At 39.1% G+C, this 16,709-nt stretch overlaps 1 protein-coding gene across 7 annotated transcripts in view; it reads left to right on the plus strand.

The window, feature by feature from the left end:
* The window catches only part of astn1 (astrotactin 1), a 485,289-nt gene that overhangs the window by 155,960 nt on the left and 312,620 nt on the right, over positions 1–16,709 (plus strand). The gene's annotated exons all lie outside the window — the stretch shown is intronic.

The following is a 16,709-nucleotide window of genomic DNA, read 5'->3' on the forward strand; positions in this document are numbered from 1 at the left end:
AGTGACCTCTTCGTGGTTTCCATCTGGCTGTGGGATTGGTACACGTAGCTGTCCTCGATGTCTGCAATGTTGCCTTCTGGTAGTGCAATCCCCTCATTTCTGACTTCTGACTAGCAGTGGGGACAGACCACTTGGCAGACTTGATGGTGACTTGTGCTACTGGCTTAAAGTCCTGCCTCTAGTGTTGTTCAACACATTTCTATTGAGTTTAGATGTGTCCTTGATCCAACACAGCTGATTTAAATGGATAAATGACCTTCTCAACATGTCTTGAAGTTCTCCAGAGGCCTGGTAATGAACTAAACTTGTGATTCAGGTGTGTTGACCCAGGGTGAGATCTAAAACCTGCAGGGACACCGGCCCTCATGGACTGGGTGTCACAGTCTGGCGAGGGCAGACTGTATGAATTGAAAAAAGGACCCAAAATGCAGACTCCAAGGAACAGGGAACAAAACTTGAATGTTAACAAAAGGTGAGCCGTTTAATATGGCTGGTAGAAAAGGTACAAACAAAGGGCAAGGCAAACTGAAGCAAAATTAACACAAACCTAAACTGGGGAATCTAAACAAACAATAAGAAAAACCTAGACAAGAAACTTGGAAGCATGGCATGGCATGGACAACAGACGACCTGACAATCACACACTGAAAACAGAGGACTTAAATACACAGGAGGTGATTAGGGGAAGTGGAGACACATGAGGAAACAGCTGACTAGGATAAACGTAATGATGCACAGGCAAGAGTAAAACTAACCGCATGAGCACAGAACACAAGACCCCTTTTCAAAATAAAACAGAAAACATGCAGACTTAGACACGACAACCAGAACTTGACAATGTAAGACACAGACATGAAACGCATGAAGAGCAGGGGAGATTTAACATGGTTGGAAACACGAGGGGGAAATAATAAGAACTAGAAACACTTATGCATGATAATACAAACTTGATAACATAAGACACGCAGCATGAAACACGAAGGGTGAGGGGAAGCTTAAATACAGGGGAAGAAAACACAAGGAGTCTAATAACCAAATGAACTTAGATAACCTAATGAACAAAATAAACTCAAACTTAAAACGCTGGGTCAAAAGACCCAGGACCATGACACTGGGATTGGGGACCCCTGATCTAGGCACTCCAGCATCCATATGTGGGGGATTGAGTTATATATTCACACTACCAGACAAAGGTTTGGGCACACCTTCTAATTTGATAGTTTTTTCTTTATTTTTTACTACTTTCTACATTGTATACACATACTGAAGACATCAAACATATGGAGGAAGATATATGCAATTATGTAGAAAAGAAAAAAATGGATAAATAACTCTAAATATGTTCTATGTTTTATATTCCTAAAAAGTAGCCACCCTTTGCTTTGTTGACAGCGCTGCAAACCCTCGGCCTTCTCTCAGTGATGTTCATGATGTAGTCACCTGAAATGGTTTCACTTCACAGGTGTGGCTTTTCATTTGTGGAATTTCTTGCCTTCTTAATGGGATTGGGACCATCAGTTATGCTGTGCAGAAATCTGGTTGGTACACAGCTGACAGCCTTATTTGAGAACTGTTAGAATTAATTTTATGGTAAGAGCCAATCAGCTAAGTAAAGAGTAATGACAGTCCATTTTTACCTGAACTGAACGTCAGTCAGTCTGTAAAATTGCTAAAACGTTGAATGTGTCCCCAAGTATAGCGCCAAAACCATCAAGTGCTACAACGAAACGGCTCACATGAGGACACCCCAGGAAAGGAAGACCAAGAGTCACCTCTGCTGCTGAGGATAAATTCATCCGAGTCCCCAGCCTCAGAAATAGCAAGTTAACATCACCTTGAATCAGAGCCCAAATAAATGTTCCAATAACAGACACATCTCTACCAGCTGCTGGTGACACTGTTGGGGATTTATTCAAAATTGAAGACACACTAAACCAGCATGGCTACGGTAGCATCCTGCAGCGGCATGCCATCCCATCTGGTTTGCGTTTACTTAGACCATCATTTATCTTTCAACAGGACAATGACCCCAAACACACCTCCATGCTGTGTACGGGCTATTTGACCAAGAAGCTCATCGAGCTTCATGTGGTAGTCAAAAGCCAAGCGTGTGCAAAGCAGTAATGAAAGCAGAGGGTGGCTATTTTGAAGAATTTAAAATCTAAAACATGTTTTGAGTTATTGCACACTTTTTTGTTTACTACATAATTCCTTATGTGTTCATTCATAGTTTTGATGCCTGCAATGTAAATACTCATGAAAATAATGAAAAATTATGAAATGAGAAAGTGAGTCCAAACTTTTGACCAGTAGTGCATATGCCAGATTTATCCTTCAGTAAAAATGAGGTCTGACAATGAGGCATTATGTGTTCAAGTCATTGCAGCACTGTGTGCTCAGTTCCCTGCTGTGGATGTCTTTTCTCTCTAAATGTTTATCTCTCACTATTCTAGTATTCACAAGAATCCATAGTGAGTCACTGAATGCCACCACAGGTTTAATCATTGACAACATCATGAATGCCCTTTGGAAAACTCTAGAGGACTATGAGACATTTTCACCTCGTTGGACAAAAGTTATCAATAATAGAGTGCAGAATACAGCAGTGTTATAAAAGTAGCATTGGAAAACAAGAGGCATAAAATGAGTCATAGATATAAACATTTCCTGGGAGATTATTGGACTGCGAACAATAAATAAAACAAAGTTAGCAGGAGCGTGTGAAATCTCACAACGATGCAGATCTCTCTTATTATTGTCTTTTTCTACCATACATTTATTTATTTTTTAATTTTGCTCTCACATTGTCAGCACAAACACCCATGCCTCCCATGTTCACCTGTGCCTGGACAAGCTGTGATATTGTCCTGTGTAATAACAGACAAAAGAATATTGGAAATGCAGAGAGAGAGAGAGGATACGGTTGATGAAACTGAGAGACATTATCCCATTATCATAAACAAGAGAAGAAGGCAGCGACATTTTTAAAATGTCATTTTGAAAATCTTAATCTTAAATCTGTTAACCTCAGACCATAACTCACTTTCTTCCACACTCGACTGCAAGTGCTTTATTCTCAGTCCAATTAAAAACAATTCTGTAATGTTCGTTGATGCAAAGTAATCTCCAGAAATACCCACTTTTAGCCACACAAAGTAATCCAGAAATCTTTTCCAAACAGTGAGGAAGGATTGGAAATGAAAAGATACGACAGAGGGACATAAACATCACTTCTATTTATCCTGGAATTCCACACACACACACACACGCGCGCACACACACACACACACACACACACACACACACACACACACACACACACACACACACACACACACACACACACACACACACGGGACACCTTGATTTCTAATTGTTAAAGAAGAAACAAATTGGTCTTGTCCTGTTTTCCTATCATGGTTTTACCTTGACTGATTTGGACTCAGCTGCTTCCACCATGGCTTTGGCAAACAACTGCCTGAAGCCGAGAAGCAAAATAGAAAAAAAGAACAATATTTAAGCATGTCCTTTTATCAATAAAACAGTTAAAACAAAGAATAAATGCCCACCACCCAATGTCAATGGATTTGATCAAATTTGCAATAAACATTTGACCAGCTAGAAAGTGCTTGGACAATGAAAACACTGAAGGTAGAAAGTTCAAAACAAAAGGATTCTTGGGTATACATGAGACTGTAGGGATTTGTATACTCACTTAATATTTGGTTTAGTATGAGACTTCTGTTACTCTTCCCTCACAGCCTGATACTTAAATATTAAGCCTGCAGCTTTCCAGTTGAATTCAATTCAAAATTCTGTTTCATTTACATACAGCCAATTCACAACAACTTTCACCTCAAGGGGATTTACATTTATAAGTTAAAGATAATATAATTAATAAATGAATAAACAATATTAGAAAGATACCCCCACAATCACCCAACACCCTATGAGCAAGCACTTGGCAACAGTGGGAAGGAAAAAGTCCATGGCAACAGGAAGTACACTCCAGCAGAAAAAAATATAAAAAGGTAAAGGCTACATGGTTCTAAAAATTACTCCAAACAGCTGCTCATCAGTAGGGCCAAACAATTCAATAAAAGCATAAAGATTCCTGGGGCACTTTTATAATTCATTTTTTAAAAAGTATTTAATATAAATATAAATATGCTGGTCTGAGTAAAATGGCTATTCTAGTGAAATTTTCTACCACAACCAACTCCAGAGTTTAGGTCCAAGAGTATGGTCCAAAAAATAGAAACTATCCAGTGAGTAAATGTGCCTTGTTTATACCAGAGCAGAATGGACAGACTGCTTCAAGCTGATAGGATCAGTAACTTAAATATCCACTCCTATGCAGAAAAGCATCTCTAAATGCACAACACACTGAAAGTTGGAGTAGATGAGCTTCAGCAGCAAAAGTCCACACCCAGTGCCACTCAAACCCAGTGGTTTGTGGACTGTGGGCTCTGGTACTGTAGGAATATAGGTTTTCAAAAGGTCTGTTAAGTAAGGTGGTACCAAACCATTGAGACTCTTATAATCAATTAATACATATTTAAAATGGATCCTGAAATGGATTAGAACCAAGTGTAAGGAGGTCAGTGTAGGTTTAGTGTGATCACACTGTTTCTTTACCATCAAAAGGCGAGCTGCTGCATTTTGAAGCTCTAATCAGAGCTAACATATAAAGAGTTATAATGCTCTAGACAAGAGATAATAAAAGCGTGAATTATCCTCTTAAAGTCATGTGAGTTGAAAGAAACTTAACAACAGAGCTAATCTGTTTATCACATTATAAAGAACTGCCAAAAGTCACGGTTCAGTCAAGGTTCCTTGCAATCATATGACAGTAAGTGGGTAAAAAGACCAGTGGTGCTGTCATATCCATCTAACAGGTTGGGTCGCTCAAATGAAAATTGTGTTTTACTTTTATTCAGTTAAGTTTATATCCACTCATGATTGTACATCTCTAAGATAATTCACTAGTGCCTGAATAAAATATGGCTGTTGGTTTGTACAGGCAACTCTGTCTTGAGGTCAACTGCAAAACAATGAAAGGAGATGTTGTCTTTTTTTAAAAATGGACCGAAAAGGAAGCATATAGAAAGAGAGCAGAATGGGCCCCAAAAGTGAACCCTGAGGTCCCCCACAAGTGGTAACACGGATGATGAATACTGCCCTAAATGGAGAGAAAAACTCCTATCTGATAGATATGACTGGAGCCAGTGGTCGTATCTTTAATACCTGCACGTAATTCAAGCCGTGTCAGAAAAAATGCTACAATCTACAGTGCCAAATGCTGTAGTCCAAAAGCATGAGGGAAGCAGACCTGCCAGCACCAGGTCATTCAACACTCACAGAAGGGTTATTTCTGTGATGTTTCAACAGAAGATTGGACAAATGTTGCCTGTTCTGATGAGTCTCAATTTCTGCTGAGTTGTGCACACCATGGGCCTCTTAGTGACATATGACCATAATTTAAATGACACAGGCTACATGGGTATTGTTGCTGTTGTTTATCCCTTTATGACTGCAGTGTGCCCAGCTGCCATGTGACAAAGCTCAAATCAACTCTAACTGGTGTCTTGAACATAAGTTCACTGTACTCAAATGGTCTTTACAGTCAGTAGATCTCAGTCCAATAGTGCACGGTTGGGATTTGGTTGAATGAAACATTCACATGATGAATGTGTAGCAGAAAAATCTGCAGCAGTTGTGTGATGCTATCATGTCACTGTGGACCAAACTCTCTCTCTAAGGACTGTGCAAAGATTTAAAACAAAGGGGCTAAAACCTAGTAATAGCAAGATATAAATATTAAAGTGACCGGTGACTAAGTTTTTAATGAGGAGTTATTATCCATGCACAGTTTGATGTTAGCACTGAAGCCTCACAACAAGAAGATCTTGGATTTGAGTACACCAGCCAACCCAGGTCTTTCTCTGTGGTGTTCGTATGCTCTCCCATTGCTTGCTTCGGCTCTCTGAAGGTACTTCAGCTTCCTTTCATAGTCATTCTGTCGCAGAAATGCATGAGCTAAATTAATAGGGCTAAATTGGCTGTAGGTGTGACTGTGAATGGTTTTTATTTTTGTTTAAGCCCTGCAGTGGCTGGAGACCTAACTTCTAAGTAATGTTAACATTTTGGAGTTCTATGTACATATTCAAAGTGTGTTTTGTGGCAAAAGATGGATCTAACCCCTCTAGATCTTTGATATCTCAAATAGTCAGCTCATCTCCCACTGATCATCTACTGATCTTCTGCTTTATTCAGAGTCAGCCTGTCTACTGACACCAGAACTTAATGCTCCTACAAAGAAAAGAAAGGACTAATTCTGATCAATTTAGTTGCAAAGCTAAAAGAATATGCAAGCATGAAGTAAAGAAATAAAAAATCCATTTGCGTACATTATATTTGTTGTATCAGCATTGGTAATATCAGCTTAGTAAAGAAATAGAAGGATTTGCTGCTTCCTAATACACTCAAAACACACACATACATACACACATACACAATTTTACAATTTTAGTGCTTCCAGGTAGAGATTAGTATTCTCCAAAGCCAGCTGCATAGGAATGAGGCTGTCTAAGCAGGCAATTAGATGTGCTTCATGCAGTTTTGAGTCGCTGTTGTTGGTGTTTCTAGTCAACTATTTTCATCTTTGTCATAAAATATGCACAGACAGAGCTATTGTTGTCCTCAGTGGATAACTTCGGTGCATGTGCAAGGCAGGTAAGGTAAGGACTCATTCAATTTTTGCTGAAGATGCCCCAGTGTCTCCCTTCACTCCATATGTCAGCACATTTAATGGACTCCAGAGTTACTTCTGCAGCAACTAAAAGTGCCAGATTTGCCAAATGGGAGAAAAGGATGTCAGAGTGAGTGAAAGGAGTGGGCCCAGGCCTGCGGCCCCCATCAGTATTTCATGATTGTTATTGCTGAGTGGGTGCATAATTTATTCCTAATTAGCGATGGACCATACACCATAATTAAGTTAATGTTGTCTAAATTGTTGGATAAGGTTAATGTTTCATTAAAGTTATTGTACTTCTGCATTAGTGATGGGTCGTTCGCGAACGAAATGGCTCTTAGAGCCGGCTCTTTGACGTGAACGACGCGAGCCGGCTCCTTATCGCGAGCCGTCACATGTTTTTTTTTTTTTTTTTTTCTTTCTCTCAGCCTCTCTCTCGCACTTTTTTTCCGTTTCACTCTGCGCGAGCCTTGTGCTTTACGCTGGGCAGAGGGGGGAGGGGCGGTAGTTACACTCAGTAGCACAGGAACAGAGCCAGAGAGAGAGAAAGAGAGGCAGGGACAACAACATTAGAAAGGTATAGTAATCATCCACAACTATTTTCGGTTGCAGATGATAAAGGCAGGGATAGCTCAGTAGGTAGAGTGGTTGCCCCATGATCGGAAGGTCGGGGGTTCGATTCCCCTTAACAGCTACCCTGAGGTACCCCTGAGCAAGGTACCGTCCCTACACACTGCTCCCCGGGCGCCCAATGGCTGCCCACTGCTTCACTGAGTGAATGGGTTAAATGCAGAGAGCAATTTCCCCACGGGGCTCAATAAAGTACAATAATGTACTTTCTAAAGGATTGAGAAAGCTTATTCATGCAGGTTCATATGACAGAGAATGTGCATGTTCTTTTAGTTTTCATATTATAATTTATATTTAATTGTGTTGTGGTTTGCAGTGTTTTGTGTTCTTTTCACTTTAAATTTGTGAAAGGAAAAAGCTGAAAATTTAAATAGTTAAAAGTTGAAATGTGAATAGTTGATTTTTGTATTATATGATTTATTTATTACATTTTATGTGGAGTGAATAAATAAAAGTATATTTACGGTGGCCCCTAGAGACAAAGCACATACAAACTTCAAATCACGTACGAACTCTGAAGCATGTACAAACTCCAAAACACGTAAAAACACGTACAAACTCCAAAACACGTAAAAACACGTACAAACTCCGAAGCACATAAAAACTCAGAAGCACATAAAAACTCAAAACACGTACAAAAGACAACAGAAGTGCTCCAGGATGCTGGGCGCAGTGTTGAGCCTTTGTTATCTTGTGGCTACACAAGCCAGCAAGTACCAACGACCGGATTTGGTGTGTGGTAATAACAGGTAAATGAACTTTTTTTTAAATTATTTGAATATATATATGAGTGCCTGTGTATAAATACACAAACAATACACACATGCTTTCAATTGTGTAATTTAAGTGATCTAGTAGCTCTGCTTTGGAAGTTCAGTTCATGCTAGAAATGTGTTTTGGAGTTTGTACGTGTTTTGTCTCTAGGGGCCACCGCATATATTTATATATAAACATATATAAATAAAACCACTTGTTTTTATGTTAGTAATTCCTTTTGTGCATAATTTTATATTATTGTTAATAATAAATTAATTAAAGCAACAAAACAACCTGAAGAGCCGGTTCGGAGCTGAAAGAGCCGGCTCTTTTTAGTGAGCCGAACCGAAAGAGCCGGATCTCTAAAAAGAGCCGGAAATCCCATCACTATTCTGCATGCATAACGAGGCTTGCCCTCAGCATTGTCTCTTACCCACAGGATAACAGGGCAAACGTGGGGATAATAACAGACATGAGTATTTTGACAGTATCTTTTCATTGGATGGCATTGCTTGACTTAGTCTAGCTGTTTAGGCCATTTGATTTGACGGTGAAAGCACTGATAGGGCTAATGATAACAATGATGCTGTTGCATTCAAACACTAGAAAAGCTAATGAGCCTGATTCTTACAGAGTGCTTCTTGTTTACATCTGAATACATATATGGATTATCAGCCTTGATGACCAACTGTTGATTGTACAATGGTGGATTTAGTTCTGGGCAAATTCTGTTATTATACTAAAGAAAATGATTTTCCCAGGCCTGTAGGCTATCCGGTCTTTAAGTGATGACGTGATGAATCACTTAAAGACCGGTTTTTATTACCGCTAATCATTTTAAAGCTCAGTTTTTAAGCCCTTACGATGTAACTACAGCCAAGCCCATGCAGCAGTATATTGTGGATGGATCATCTCAGTTGTTCTCCTGACTGAGGTTTGGTCCGTTTACAGCAGGGCTGCCCAATCCCGGTCCTCGAGAGCTACTATCCTGCAGCTTTTAGATGCATCCCTACTCCAACACAGCTGAATCAAATGGTTTGATCTCTTCAGCATGCCATCATGTTTGGCAAAGGCCTGATAACAAGCCATTCATTTGATTCAGGTGTGTGGGAACAAGGATGCATCTAAAAGCTGCAGGACGGTAGCTCTCGAGGACCGGGATTGGGCACCCCTGGTTTACAGCATCCTGCCATGCGATTGCATTTGCCCCTAAGCATTAGGAACCCTCACGTTAACTTTTATTGAGTGGAAAAAACTCAGTTCGTTAGCGTTCGTCCTCCAGCTTTACTGTTTATATTTTGCTAACATAGCTTTGTCACGCTAGCGATCACGTAGCATATCATTATATACCAGGTAGCCAAACTTCAGTAACCCTACAAACGTCGCTGCTGTTTACTTTCCTGTCTTCATTTATGTTGGAAGTGACAGCAGAGCTGTACGTTTGAATTTGTTTCATAAATCCCTCAGTCAGTACATGGTGTATTATATTTAGATGGAAGCTAGCGAGCTAACTTCCTGCTAACTTCTAACTCTGTTAAATATAATAAATTCTGTTTTCATGGATGGCTGGTTGTTAAACTTAATTGTAACACCTGGTAGAGCAGCCACACTGATCATTTTATTACAGATGAAAGAATTTAGACCAGTTTTTAACCCTCACTAATGCTGCAGGGATCATTTGACTTTGGGACCTGCAGCTGAGTTTGGGCCCAGACATGGCTAGTGATGTCAGACTTAAAGACTGGATTCCAAATATTTCACAGATGGAGACTGAAAGATAGAGGAAAATAGTAAGACCCGCAAATGCCCTATGCGCGAAAGTCACGTGGTCTATCAATCTCTATAGAGACATTCATTATTGTTATTTTGAGACTTACATTAAAAGCCTGTCATATAACATGTCAGATATTAATAGTGAGGTATCATTGTGACATTGAAAGTATAACTTAGTCAAACACTTTTTGATATGAAAGCTATTTGGCCTGACACGATCTGCTCTACAGACACAAACATCTAATCGAATGGCATTTATTTATTTATTTTGTTGTTGTTGTTTTTTTGTTTGCTGCATTTGGTTACTAGTTAACAAAAACTATCTTGTCACATACTGTGCTGTAGAATCTTATCAAATTGCCACCACTAAATTACAACAAAAGGGCAGAAGAAGCTGCTAAATCATTAGTCTATGCTCTTTGGGGACTAGGATCTCATATAAAGGTTTTGCGGGGTTTAGGTTTGATTGTTTTTGCTGCTGAAATGTTTAGTAGTGTCTTAAAATCTCAAATTTTCCACCAGAGGTAGGATGATCAGACTATACCAAATTAAATCTGCTACACAAAATACATAAATGCATAAATAAATGAATCTATTTCTGTAGCTTCAGTTTATTTGGTATAACAGGCAAACTCTCAATGCATGCAATTTATACTTCATTGTAAATTTGTAAGTGTTAATTGAACGTAGAATTTGCCTTTTTTTTTTTTCCTTCCTTTTTATTTTCACAAATAGTACATAATTACATAACATAATACAGTGTACAATTCAAAACCAAAAAATAAACAAACAGACAAACAAACATAAAACAAACAAACTGATAACTAAACACACAAAAAAACAACAACAAAAAAAACCAGCTCAGTTCCATTACAGTTTAAACACTCAAGAGAATCCTTGTAACATAATATTAGAAACATCAGGTTCCACATAGTTCAAGTATGGTTCCCACACCTTAAAGAATTGATCTGTTTTTGAATGCAATATACATGTAAGATATTCCAGTGGCACTAAATCCAACACTACTCTTTTCCAACCTTTAATAGTTGGTACTTTTTCATAAATCCATTGGAGTAGTATATTCTTCCTTGCCGCATAGGTGAGAACACAGTACAATCTCCTATTATTCTTGGATATTAATCGCCGGCTGGGGAGGCCCAGTATGAGAGACAGAGGGTCCATCTCCAATTCACAACCGAAAATCTTCTCCATTTCAAATAGCACATTAGACCAATATTCTTGCAATTTCAAACATGACCAGAAGCTGTGAGTTAGGGTACCAATTACTGTCTTACATTTAAGGCACATGGGTGAAAGGGTAGGATTATATTGATGTCTGCGAAACATAGATATGTGCATTCTATGTATAATTTTTAACTGTATTGCTTTGGTACGATTACAAACTGATATTGATTTGGCGTAACTCCAGACATCTTCCCACTCCTCATCATCAATTACTATACCTAATTCCTTTTCCCATTTGCCTTTAAGCCTCTGTGACGTCCCTGAGAGTACAGAATATAAAGCCTTATAAAATATCTTCACAGGTACCTCTTTGTCTGTTAAAAATAATAATTTTTCAACAGGAGAGACTTCATGACTCTCACTAAAGTTAGTACTATGCAAAATATAATGCCTTATCTGTAAGTAACGGAAAAAGTCATGCTTGGGGAGAGAATATTTCTCAACCATTTGGTCAAATGGCATAACTACATTATCGGAGAATAAGTCCCTCAGTCTCTGAATTCCTTTGTTCTTCCATTCCTTAAATCCTATATCAAACATCCCCGGTTGAAAGTCAAGATTATTCACAATAGGAGTAAACATAGATGTTAGCTTCAACCTTCCCTCAATTCGACATACTGACCGCCAGGCCTTAAGTGTATTAAGTGTGACTGGATTATCACAGCTCAATCTAATATCTTTAAAGTTCTTGAAAAACAATAGGTCCCTTAATGGATACTTTGAAAGAGAGGTTTCAATCCCCAACCAGATAGAGTGTGAATTATTTGTGACCCAGTCATGAATATAACTCATGTGAGTACTCAATTGATATGTTCTAATATTTGGTAAATCTAGACCTCCTACTGAACCTGGGAGCTGCAGTGTAGCCATCTTAAGTTTTGGTCTACGTTTGCTCCATATAAAAGAGCTTAGCCAAGTATTCAGATCCTTCATCACTCTATTTGAAAATATAACCGGAATCATTTGGACAGGATATAACAATCGAGGTAAAATATTCATCTTAATCAAAGCTATACGTCCTAGCCAAGAAACAGGTAGGGAATTCCATCTCTCCAAATCTTGCTTTACCTTCTCGAACAGAGGGGAAAAATTTGCTTTATACATTTCTTTAAATTCTGGAGTTATAAATATCCTTAAGTATACAGAATTTGCCATTTTAATTGTACGGGATGTAAGTGTGTGTGTGTGTGTTTGCCAGTTATTATTTTAACACGGCCTGCCAAGTTACTGTGGCAATAACAAAAGTACAGAGGGTTAGCCACAGGCTAGCAGCTGTGCTGCAATGCCTTCAAATATCACTTTTTTCTCCCTTGTTATTAATATATTATAGGATCCACTGCATTTGCTCTCCTGCAACATCCTTCTTTTCCTTATATAGTTGTCATTCTACTGAACAGTGCTTTTGCAACACTGCATCATAGTTAGGAACTCATTTTTCTATTTTATAATAATAAGTCATCTATGTTGGGAGCTGTAAACTTTTTGGTTAGCTTCTTGTTAGCTTTTCTTTTGGAAAGGTTTGGCATTTTAATTTGGAGTCGTATTTTTGGGGGGTGGTTTCATGTAACTAAAAACACACATCTATAATTGCCCTAATTTTTTTAATAAGTAATTAAAAAAAAAGGCTTCCTAGAGCAGAAAGCAAGATTTAGTATTCTTTGGATATTACATTTGGGCAGATCTTGCTCAAATATCATGATTTTGCTTCTTCCTTTAGGAAAAACAAATTATATGTGCACTGGTAAAAGGTTGTATAGGTTGTATTGTTGTTGCAAATAGTTATTTTCATAGCAGCTATTCTTGAGATGAGCACTCTTGTTCCAGTTGCAGTGATATTATTATCGTCTGGATATGCTTGTTTTTGTCCACTTCCTCTGTCAGGGCAGATTGTCATTCTTGTGCCATTATTCTCTCAGCTGCCCGATTCTAGCACTGGATATCATTTTGGTTTATAAGAGGTACTTGTCTCTGCTGTGCATGCTGGGTTGTGGGTGAACATCCTGCAGTGAACATTTAAAGCAGTCTAACTTGTGTTTGTAGCAGTGTTAAGCACTACACCTTCAGCTCAGTTTTAAGATATAAAGTTGCCTGCTGTGCAAGGATGAGTCTTCTTCAGGAGTTGCTTTTTTTCTCCACTGCGAGTCACACTGTTACATTTTAAGCCGCATCTTTTTAACAAATGTACAGTGCTGTGAAAAAATATTTACCCCCTTTTTTCATTTTTGTCCCCTAAAGCTAAGAACTGTTGTGCACCAAGAACTGTAATCAAGCAATTCTTCTTTCCAAGAAGTTCTAACTGCCAATAAGTCTTTCACATCATGGCAGAGGAATTTTTGCTCACTCTTCTTTCCAGAATTGTTTTACTTCAGCCACATTAGAAAGTTTTCAAGCATGAATTGCCTGTTTAAGGTCAGTGTATCCTGGATTACAGGCCAGACTTTGGCTAGATTAGTCTAAGGATCTTAGAAAGAAAAGCGTCTGGACTTCTTAGATTGCTTGAAGACGTTTCACCTCTCATCCGAGAATCTTCTTCAGTTCTAGGGTAAAATGGTGGAGAGTCCCAGATTTAAACCCCATGGGTGTTTCCCCCCAAAGAGGGACAAAAGGACCCCCTGATGATCCTCTACCTAATCACAAGAGCCAAGGTGTGAAAGCGGGTGTGGGTCACAATCAGCCAGGGTTTTGGGTGAGCTCATTGTGAAACCTGGCCCCACCCTGTCATGTGATTTCCGGAGGTCAGATGGCCCAGGATGTGAGTGGGCGTTAAGCCGTCTAGGAAGGGAACTCAAAACTGGATTATAGATGGCAGACAGTTGGTGTCGTAAGCCACCGCCTCTGTTCAAAGATGGTCGCTCACAGTGGACATAAATGGCTTATTTCACTCCTCTTTCAAACCATCTGTCCTCTCTGTCCAAAATGTGAACATTGGCATCCTCGAAAGAGTCCGCTGAGTCCATCTGCGGTCCATTTACCCTAGAATTGAAGAAGCTTCTCGGATGAGAGGTGAAACGTCTTCAAGCAACCTAAGAAGTCCAGACGCTTTTCTTTCCAAGCTCCTTAGACTACGATGACCTGGATAACTGAGAACCTTCACAAACATTTTGACTAGACTACAAAACAGCTCTGCACAGCACCTTTATTCTTGAACATCAGTGAACGTCGTCTCCGTTCCTCAGGCCTCCTCTCACTCTGCAACATTAGGTTAAACAATCTGGTTAAAAAAATCCACCGCCCACTCTTTTAGACATCTCAAGAGATAGGTCATTATGACGAGTCGCCTTTCCACTCCCCCATCGTTGTCATGTAGCTGCCCTCACTTCAACCTTACTATTCCTCTGCACATTCTAATTCACTAACTTTCCTCCATCCATTGTCTGTCTCATTTTCCACATTCATCAGCTACTCAAAGTACTCCTTCCATCTTCTAAAAGAACTATCTTCACTTGTTAGTATATTTCCATCTTTATCCTTAACCACCTTAACTTTATTTCCCACGCAGTCAATTTTCTTGGCAGACTGATATAAGTTCTTTTCTCCTTTCTTGTGTCCAGCCTCACACACAACTCACTTAGGGTCTTTTCCTTTACCGCTGCCACCTCTCTCTTTGATGTATACCTGTCTATTGTCTTCATCTCCTTGACTATCCTACTTTATTTTTGCCAACCTCTTCCTTTGAATTCTTTCCTGTACTTCCTCGTTCCACCAACAAGTGTCTTTGTCCTCTTTCCTCTGTCTAGAGGAACCAAACAGGCTCTTGGCAGTTCCCTTAGCTTCTCAGCTATACTTTCCCAGTTAGCTGCTAACTCTTTCCTACCACCCAAGATCTTCCTCAACTCCTCCCTGAACTCTATGTAAAGTTCTTCCATCTTCAGCTTCCACCATTTAATCCTTGCTCCTACCTTGGACACCTGATATTGCTTAGCTACATTCTCCCCTGATGCCACCTTGCAGTCTTCTGTCTCTTTCAGATTCTGTCCTTCTCTGCTTAACATCTTACCTATCCAAGATCTCCTTATGACTTCTGTTTCCTTCTGCTACATGTCCATTGAAGTCTGATCCAATCACTGCTCTCCTCTCCCTGATGTCACTCTTTACCTCTTCATCCATTCTTCTTTCTCTTCTAACTGGCATCCAAACTGTGGGACACATGCACAGACAACACTCAACATCACCCTTTTCGACTTCCAGCTTTAAACTCATGATCCTGTCTGAAGCTCTTCACCTGTACAATACTATTCACATAGTCTTCCTATGTGAATAGTATTGTACTAAAATTCTCTTCCTGTGTATATCACATATATATATGGTTTTACATATACATATACATATATATGGTTTGAATCCACCTCCAGTGCTTCTGATCTTGTTTGCGTTCCACCCAGTCTTCTGCACACAGCTAGCTTTTTCCCTTTATCAGCTGTAGTCTCTACATATACACGTCCTTACTCTCATCACCAACTCCTGCCTTTCCTTCTCTTTCGCTTACTCCTAACACGCCTTTCCCCCTTTTTTTTCATTGTCTCCAGCCAACAGTTGCACAGTTTCCACCCTGTTGACCATTGACCATAGGCTAAAAGGGTGCTGGTCATAGTTAACCTGGGCCCAAAACAATCCAGTATGGAAATCTCATTCTTTACATTCAGCAAGTTTCATTGGGCCATGATTTTATGTCACATGTTTTTCCTGCAGCCCTCTGATCCTTTTCCTTTAAACAATTCTAGCTCTATGCCATTGGTCAGTCAGCATGAACTCCTAGCAAACGCTGTAAGGTACATTTTCTCCTAACTGCCTTGGATTGTCTTCACAGAGAGACATGCTGTTGCACTTTGAACTACTTTAAGTTATCTCTAGTGTAGAACTATTACATTCTAGCCAGCACTTCTTTTATGTTCTTTTCTCTCTGAAACCTGAAGCAGTCCTTGACAGCTGTGCACTATTCAGGTGTTCAGAGAATAACTCAAAGGCTCCATTTGTAGTTTTTGTAAACCTGAAAATTCAAACCTTTTTGTAATACTGTAAATTATGGTCTAGTACGGTTGATGTGACGGGAGTTTGCTCACTTTATAAAAACCTTATAAATATAAAATCTGTTGTGTGTGCCCAAGTTAGAAGCTGTTCCCTATTGAATGGGCTGAAAATTATACCTAGCTAGTTCTAATGTTTACATATGTAGACAGTAAGTGTTTTGGGAGTCTTGACACTGTGGGCTATTTAGCAGTGTCTTGGGACACTTTTTCCCCTCTTTATATTTTAATATTTCTTAATTAAATTATGCATTAAATCCCAGTTAATCAAATAATTAATACATTACATAAATTCACTAAAATCGTACTGAAAGAATATGGAACATTCTACAAACAGCAATAATAGACACAATCACTGTAACCCAGAAACAGCAAAAAAATCACTACATAAATGTATTTCTTAATGCCTTCGGGGATTAAAGTCTATTCTATCAAACTGTTCCCTTTTCCTAAATGATCTTTCTGAGTTTCTGTCATTGATTCTGCCTGGATGTGACAGTTCCTCAATACTTGCTAATTTTAAGGAT

The sequence above is a fragment of the Aulonocara sp. 'chitande type north' Nkhata Bay genome, linkage group LG18 (genome assembly GCF_057382095.1).
Source record: "Aulonocara sp. 'chitande type north' Nkhata Bay isolate Kocher_YH1m ecotype deep benthic linkage group LG18, A_spYH_male_GT1.1, whole genome shotgun sequence".
NCBI classification, from domain to species: Eukaryota; Metazoa; Chordata; class Actinopteri; order Cichliformes; family Cichlidae; genus Aulonocara; species Aulonocara sp. 'chitande type north' Nkhata Bay.